Genomic DNA, 7287 nt, shown 5'->3' with positions numbered 1-7287 from the left:
TATTTGTTTCCAACTTTTCTTTGAAGATGTAACCTAGTACATTCATAGTTAACTAGAATAAACTTTTAGAAAGCCCTTGTAGGTGAAGTATCAGAAAAAAAGATTACCATTATGTTTTCCTTGGGGCAAATGATTATTGTATTCTTATAATGAATCTTTAATCTCCAATTGCAACGCAGATTGGAGTTTAAGTACATCTGATTCATGTCTGCTGTTCTTTTCGACAAATTTAAACTTGTCTTGAATATTTTGAATAATCAGAAGATGCTGCTATATGCCTATATAAGCCAACCATGTGTCATTTTCGAAAGAAAAGAGACAATGAAAGAAGACCCTTATTTGAACAAGAGTTACACCATAATGAGGGTTACTTGATTGGGAAAGCTAATTATTCAAATACTGAATAGCAACTGATGGCAGATTTACACAATTAATGATTCGTTGATAAGTGCATTCTTGAATTCATTTTCAATAGCAATAATCTTCAGTTACAAGCTGTATATACTTTAATTTCTACTTGAGATAACAGAACAGCTTAAAACGCATGACAATTATCAAAATGTTGAAATTAATAAATGGTTACATTGAATTCAGTTGAATGGTATAACTAACTCACCTTTACAATGTTAATACTTATTTTTGTTTAATAAGTGCCCATTTATTCCCATTACCTTTGAGTAAAGGTTGCCTTTTACAATTGTAAAAGATTTGTTAAATCGTCTCAGTAGATTCTCAATCTCAACAGAATGATCAGCCTGTCCAAGCCTATCTGGGAATGGACTTTACACACATGCATTAAGTCAAGCGTTCCAAGAATGGGGCTCAAATAACGCAATCATTACTTGACTCGTGTTCGGAGAAAATTGGGCATAATGCATGTGCGTTAAGTGTCCACCCAAAGTAGCCTGTACAATCCGCACAGGCTAATCAGGGGTGACAATTTCTGCTTTTATGACATTTTTTGTTTAAATGAAGTATCCTCATATAAAAAATCCATTTTCGGTGGAAAGTGTCGTCCCTGAATAGCCTGTGCGTACTGCACAGGCTAATCTGGGACAACACTACGCACATGCATTATGCCCAGTTTTCTCAGAACACGGCTCACCTGTTAGCAGTAGACCATGCATAGTACAGAATTACGTTAAAAATGTCACATGTTATAAACTCTTTTGTTAAACTCACAATCTTTTGTGTTCCTTTCTGTTCAATGGAATACTTATGCTGATATAAGAACTGTATCTTTTTTCTATGTGACTTATTGCACATTAGAAACAACTGATATAAATGACAACACTACTTAACTTTTTGGCTGTTTTATCTAGATCTTTGTATCTATGTGTTCTACATTTTATGAACTGAATAACCAAAACTATAATAGGCATTTTAAATTTACATCAAATTACAGATAACAATAATATGAGATTGATGCACCAATGCAAAAGATAATGTCATGTCTCAAACGGCAGTCTACCACAAACACATATTAGCATATTTGGTATATCACAGTGTATTACTTGGTATTCAAAGGACATGTGGATATTGTATATTGGCATGAGACAACAATTAACAATATTGTTTTCAGAATGTTACTTTTCAGAATGTTACAAAAGTGATTTGATTCCAACCATCAAATGCTATAGCTCTCTAGCATTTACAGGACACTGTGTGAATTTAATGCGTTCATTTAATTTTTAAAGTACCGATTCAATGAAAATATTAGTCTCTGTACAATCAAAACTTAACGGCATTCCAGCTAAACGTCTGTGTTTGAACAACTGTTACACAAACAAGCATGACCAATTATACATCCAATGAAAACTAGAACTGTCACTGTAGTGCCTGAAAGACATAAGGTAGATGTGCAACTGTGCAATCATGGAAGTAAAGGATATCGTTTTTCAATTCTTGTGTACTACAATTTCACTTAAAGCAAGCTTCCTGCCTATTAAGTTTAATGTTGGTACCTCATATAATTTGCAAAATTGATGAACATGCAAGTATACAAATTAACAAAGGGCAATAACTGTGCATGTGCAATCATAAAAGCAGGAGTTATGGTTCTTGTCTATTGCACTACCCTTTGATGACATCAATCCACTTATGAAATTTCATGTTGTTGACTCATAGTTTTCAAGATATGCCCTGGGCAAAATTAAAATTTTAAAAATAAAAATTAAAAAATATCAACAAAGGGAAATAACTCTAACAATATGGAAGGCAGAGCAATGTCGCTTGTACTCTGCACTTACCCTGTATCTCTAATTGTTTTTTAGATATAAATGCCGGCAGATAATTTTAAAGGAGCAATTTAGCCACAGTGACAAACTACACAAAACATTCTTAATAAAATTACAAAATTTGACTCAACAAATTCATCAAATAAAAAATGTGCCTTGGCAAAGATCTATAGAATACATTTTATTGGACTTTGGCTATAAGTAAGCCTTATTCACATATATTGAAAAAATTGAACTTAGACAAAAACAACACATTTTTCGTGGAGTGGGGAAGGCGTAGTTTGTTTCCGCCTCAATCTAACTTGACCCAAAGACCTATAGAATACATGTATTTTATAGGTCTTTGCTTCACCTATGGCAATGCTCTGTTACTGTCAAAATTTGATAAACAGTATAACATTGCAAATAAAACAAACTGTATCGGATGCCATAGCAGAACGAATCAATTCTAAACTATATCATATGTATAACAATACAAACACAATCAACGTGGTAGCTTAACAGTATGCGGTTATTAATAAGCGGGTAATATTACCGGTCCTCTAATTCCAGCATGCATGTATCATGGGCTAGTTGATAATAATCAGTAACAACAATAGAAAACCATATGACCAGAGTCCCTTTCCCTAGTATGCACTGACTAAGTAGTTCTATTGCCTCGTGTTGTAATAAATACACACAACACTGAATAAAACTTGTTACCATTATTGTGCTATTGTGATTTGCGTAGACACCACAATTTAGTTCTTCTCTAGTTGACGGACATCGAGACATCTATTAAGGTGTCCTGGGGGTGATGTTTACATGTAAAGCAATATCAAGTGTACCAACTTTTGATTAAATGAGTCGTGTTCTGAGAAAACTGGGCTTAATGCATGTGCGCAAATTGTGGTCCCAGATTAGCTTGTGCAGTCCGCACAGGCTAATCAGGGACGACACTTTCCGCTTTTATGGTATTTTTAGTTTCAAGGTAGTCCCTCCTTACCGAAAATCAACTTTAGGCGGAAAGTGTCGTCCCTGATTAGGCTAATCTGGGATGACACTTTACGCACATGTATTAAGCCCATTTTTCTCAGAACAAGGCTCAAATATGAAAGACGTTCTTGTATACAATAGCACAGTGTGACAATATCTCTTAGCAATTGCAATACGTAGCATGCGTAGACTTTATATTGTGTCTTACAACATTGATGAATGTGTAGGCCTACCTACAAGTATATATCTGTAATCTGATGATATCATTTCAATGATGTTGTTTCACACCTCGTCAAACGGAATCGGGGTAAACATAGAACATTCGTTTATTTATGATATAAATAGATCTTTGCAATCAAGTATTTATTCCCAATTTAGTTTAATTAAGAATTATTGCGCACTGCTTCTGACGTATGCGACGTCAATGATTAACGACCTCCTCGTATTTTGGCGGCTTTTCGCGTTCGTATGTTCCCGTGTGTGGGTTACGTTGCCATCTCACCTCACGTTCTATACACTCGTTGTAGCTCGGTAAGTCCGCACCGTCGTTGTCATGGCCATCCACTAACGCCGAAAATGTCATTACGTCACCATACGGCGGCGGCAGATGAGATTCCGCGTCGTCTGAATCTACCGTTGAATTCCGAGAGCGCGTTAGATGCGCGCGCACGCGAGTTAACAGCGTCGTCTGCCACCAGTTTGATACGGGTCCTCTTTCCACCAAATTGTCTCCGTCTGAAAGTGATACAACCGGTGACGTCGACGACTCTGCATGGTCTTGAATAGTTATTTTGCACGTGCACCCGTTCCTACAACACGCGTAGTACACAACAATAGCAATAAGAGCCAGGTGGGCGACCACCGCCATTATCAACAGAAGCAATGGCGAACCACTTCCATCTTCTCCCATTTTACTAACGTTGGTAAAGATCTGAAATAATTGCAATGTATATACATTTATGTAACATATACATGTACATAAACAATATATTGCTTTGAAATAAATATTTAAACTATAGTACAGCTTTTTTACGTATTTGTCAAAATAAATGTGTTTATATACTTTACATTTGTTCATACCCATTATGCATAAATCTATATTTTTGTACATGACATATATTCAAACTTGCATAACTTGTGAGCATTAATATAGAACATTGCGACGTTTATTCGATATACATGTACAGGGATGTTTGAATTAAAGGGATCTTTTCACGGTTCGGTAAATTGACAAAATTGAAAAAAAAATGTTTCAGATTCGCAAATTTTCGGTTTAGTTATGATATTTGTGAGGAAACAGTATTACTGAACATTTGCCATGGTCTAATATAGCCATTATATGCATCTTTTGACGATTTAAAAACCTAAAAAGTATAAAGCGTTGCAACGCAAAACGATTGAATAATTTGGTGAGTTCTGCTGTTGTCGTTTAAATTTGTGAAACTACGAAGATTGCTTATATAAGGTAAAAAGTACGCATTTTAAGTATGCTTGGCAGGATAGCTCAGTTGACTTATGCGTTTTTACTTTAGGATTCCGGGGGTCACTTGTTCGAGCCCTGCTGCGGGTTACTTTTTTTACCCTTTTTTAATTTTATTTTTGATTTTGTACTGGAGCTTTTAAAATTTAATGTTACATTTATCAATATAAAGCATTTAATGACAAACTTCAAAACATGCCCAAATCTGTGAAAAGGCCCCTTTAAAACATGATTACATGTATGAATAAGGATTGTAGCAGTACAAAACGGTACTTACAATTTATAAAGGTCTAAAGCGCCAACGTTGGCAACCTTACGAAAATATATCCATTATAAAATCAACCGCATACTTAAACGTGCACTTAGTATTTCAACACAGTACATGAGTCACAGATAGGCCCTCAAAGTTTACAAACATCACGTGAAAACCGGAAGTTCTAATGTAGGACGCCGGAATGGACAAAGATAAGCGGGTAGCAACGTCTGAATGAAGTATAAATGATCACGAAATTAAATCTGTCTGTTTCAAAGAGACCACATGTATTATCATACACTTAAATTCAACGTGTTATATCTGTGGAAAACATTTTTGAACTTGACAGCTTCAACATTTAACTTAAATCAGAGAGGTAGTTTGTTGTGGTTGCACAATGTATTATGTCCAACCCAGCTGCCTGAAGGTGGCATATTTTGGACATGATTGTACATGATAATCTCTCAACAAATTTGGGTTAGTCGTGACGACAGTGCAGCAGAGATCGTAACATAGTTTTGTAAACCGCCATTCAAAGATCGAGGACTGTTGTCATAAACCAAGACACTATTATTTTACTTAAGTCGGTTTTAGCAGGTGTTTTCTACGGAATCCGGATGAAGCCATCTATAATCTCGCCATTCTTTCATCAAGGGCGACACACGACACACGAAGCGAAACACGATATTTTGCCGGACAGTCGCGGCGACGCACGATATTTTGCGCGACAGTCGCGGCGACGCACGATATTTTTGCGCGATACACGAAGCGACGCGCGAGAATGTACCACGAAATATCGCCCTTCTGTAGGTAGACCAAAAGGCGATATATCGTGTTAAATATCGCGTGTCGCTTCGTGTATCGCGCAAAATATCGTGCGTCGCCGCGACTGTCGCGCAAAATATTGTGCGTCGCCGCGACTGTCGCGCAAAATTTCGTGTATCGCTTCGTGTGTCGTGTCTCGCGTTCAAAGGGCGACGCACGAAATACAAAGCGACGCACGATATTTTGCGCGACACACGAAGCGATACACATTATTTTATTATTCAAATATCGCCCATATTATCCGAATCTCGTGTATCGCGGTTTTATTTCCAACCGCGACGCACGACACATGCAGCGATACTCGATACTTTGCGCGAAACACGAAGCGACACGCGATATTTGTACTGTTCAAATATCGCTGTAATAATATCGCCTGTCGACTGTCGTGCGTCGCCCTTTGAACACGACACACGAAGCGATACACGATATTTTGCGCGACAGTCGCGAGTCGCGGCGACGCACGATATTTTGCGCGATACACGAAGCGACACGCGATATTTAACACGATATATCGCCTTGTGGGCTACCTACACAAGGGCGATATTTCGTGGAACATTCTCGCTCGTAGCTTCGTGTATCGCGCAAAATATCGTTCGTCGCCGCGACTGTCGCGCAAAATATCGTGCGTCGCCGCGACTGTCGCGCAAAATATCGTGTATAGTTTCGGGTGTCGTCCTTGATGAAAGAGGGCGAGATTTTAGATGACATTATCCGGATTCCGTAGTTTCCAGTCAATACTCGCTTTTTGGGTGATGTATACCATAAACATTTATAAACATGGCGTCATTTGATATTTTGGAAATATATGAACTCCAGTGAAGTTTTTATACAGAAGGAAGCCAAAAAATGCTCCAGAAAGCCCGTAACGCTCCCTTGGGTGACTGACAGGTGCCCGTGGATGATTTAAAAACAATTGTGGCGGTAGAAGGCGCAAATGAAATATTCTTATGAATTTTCATTTACTCTGGGTCTTATATTAAAAAAATACATATGTACGAATATATGTAGTTTAAACTTAATATTATTAATATTTGTAACCTGCTACAAAAATATCTGATTCTGTTCGCGCAAGTTTTAAAGGAAACGTGAAAGGTACAGAAAATAAAACATGTAATACAATTACTTTAAACGAAACAAGAGTTTTATGCAGAAATTTGAGCTTATATTTTGAATAATTCATCATAGTAAAGTTTGCACTATCGTCTGTTATTAAAATTATTAGACCAACTTTTTTACTTTTTAGAAGCCTCAAGTGATATACGTTATACAAAGATATATCCAAGTATACCTCAGTCGCTTATTCAATAGCTGTACAATGCCGTCTCGACGATGTTTATGACAGTACTTACGTTCAGATAAATTTCCACACACGTACAGACACAGTGCCGTAACATGTGCTATATCAATATTTGTCATGGGACTAATAAATACAGCGAAACGTTGTGGACATCTCGGCTCACATATCGCCCGTACATACAAGGCACGTTGTCGCGATGGGTTCGATATCCACTCTTTAA

General features: G+C 37.2%; 1 long non-coding RNA gene across 1 annotated transcript; it reads right to left on the bottom strand.

Annotated features, from left to right (window-relative positions):
- Positions 1–1297: 1297 nt before the first annotated feature.
- LOC127861475 (uncharacterized) lies at positions 1298–5399 on the bottom strand. Its single transcript, XR_008040237.1, has 2 exons — positions 4970–5399; positions 1298–4143 (listed from the first exon to the last, which is right to left on the bottom strand). It is a non-coding gene; the product is annotated as an uncharacterized LOC127861475 (long non-coding RNA).
- Positions 5400–7287: the final 1888 nt, after the last annotated feature.

Source organism: Dreissena polymorpha, chromosome 16 (assembly GCF_020536995.1).
Source record: "Dreissena polymorpha isolate Duluth1 chromosome 16, UMN_Dpol_1.0, whole genome shotgun sequence".
NCBI lineage: Eukaryota > Metazoa > Mollusca > Bivalvia > Myida > Dreissenidae > Dreissena > Dreissena polymorpha.
Note: the sequence above shows the minus strand (reverse complement) of the source record. Positions and strands in the feature narration are given on the sequence as shown.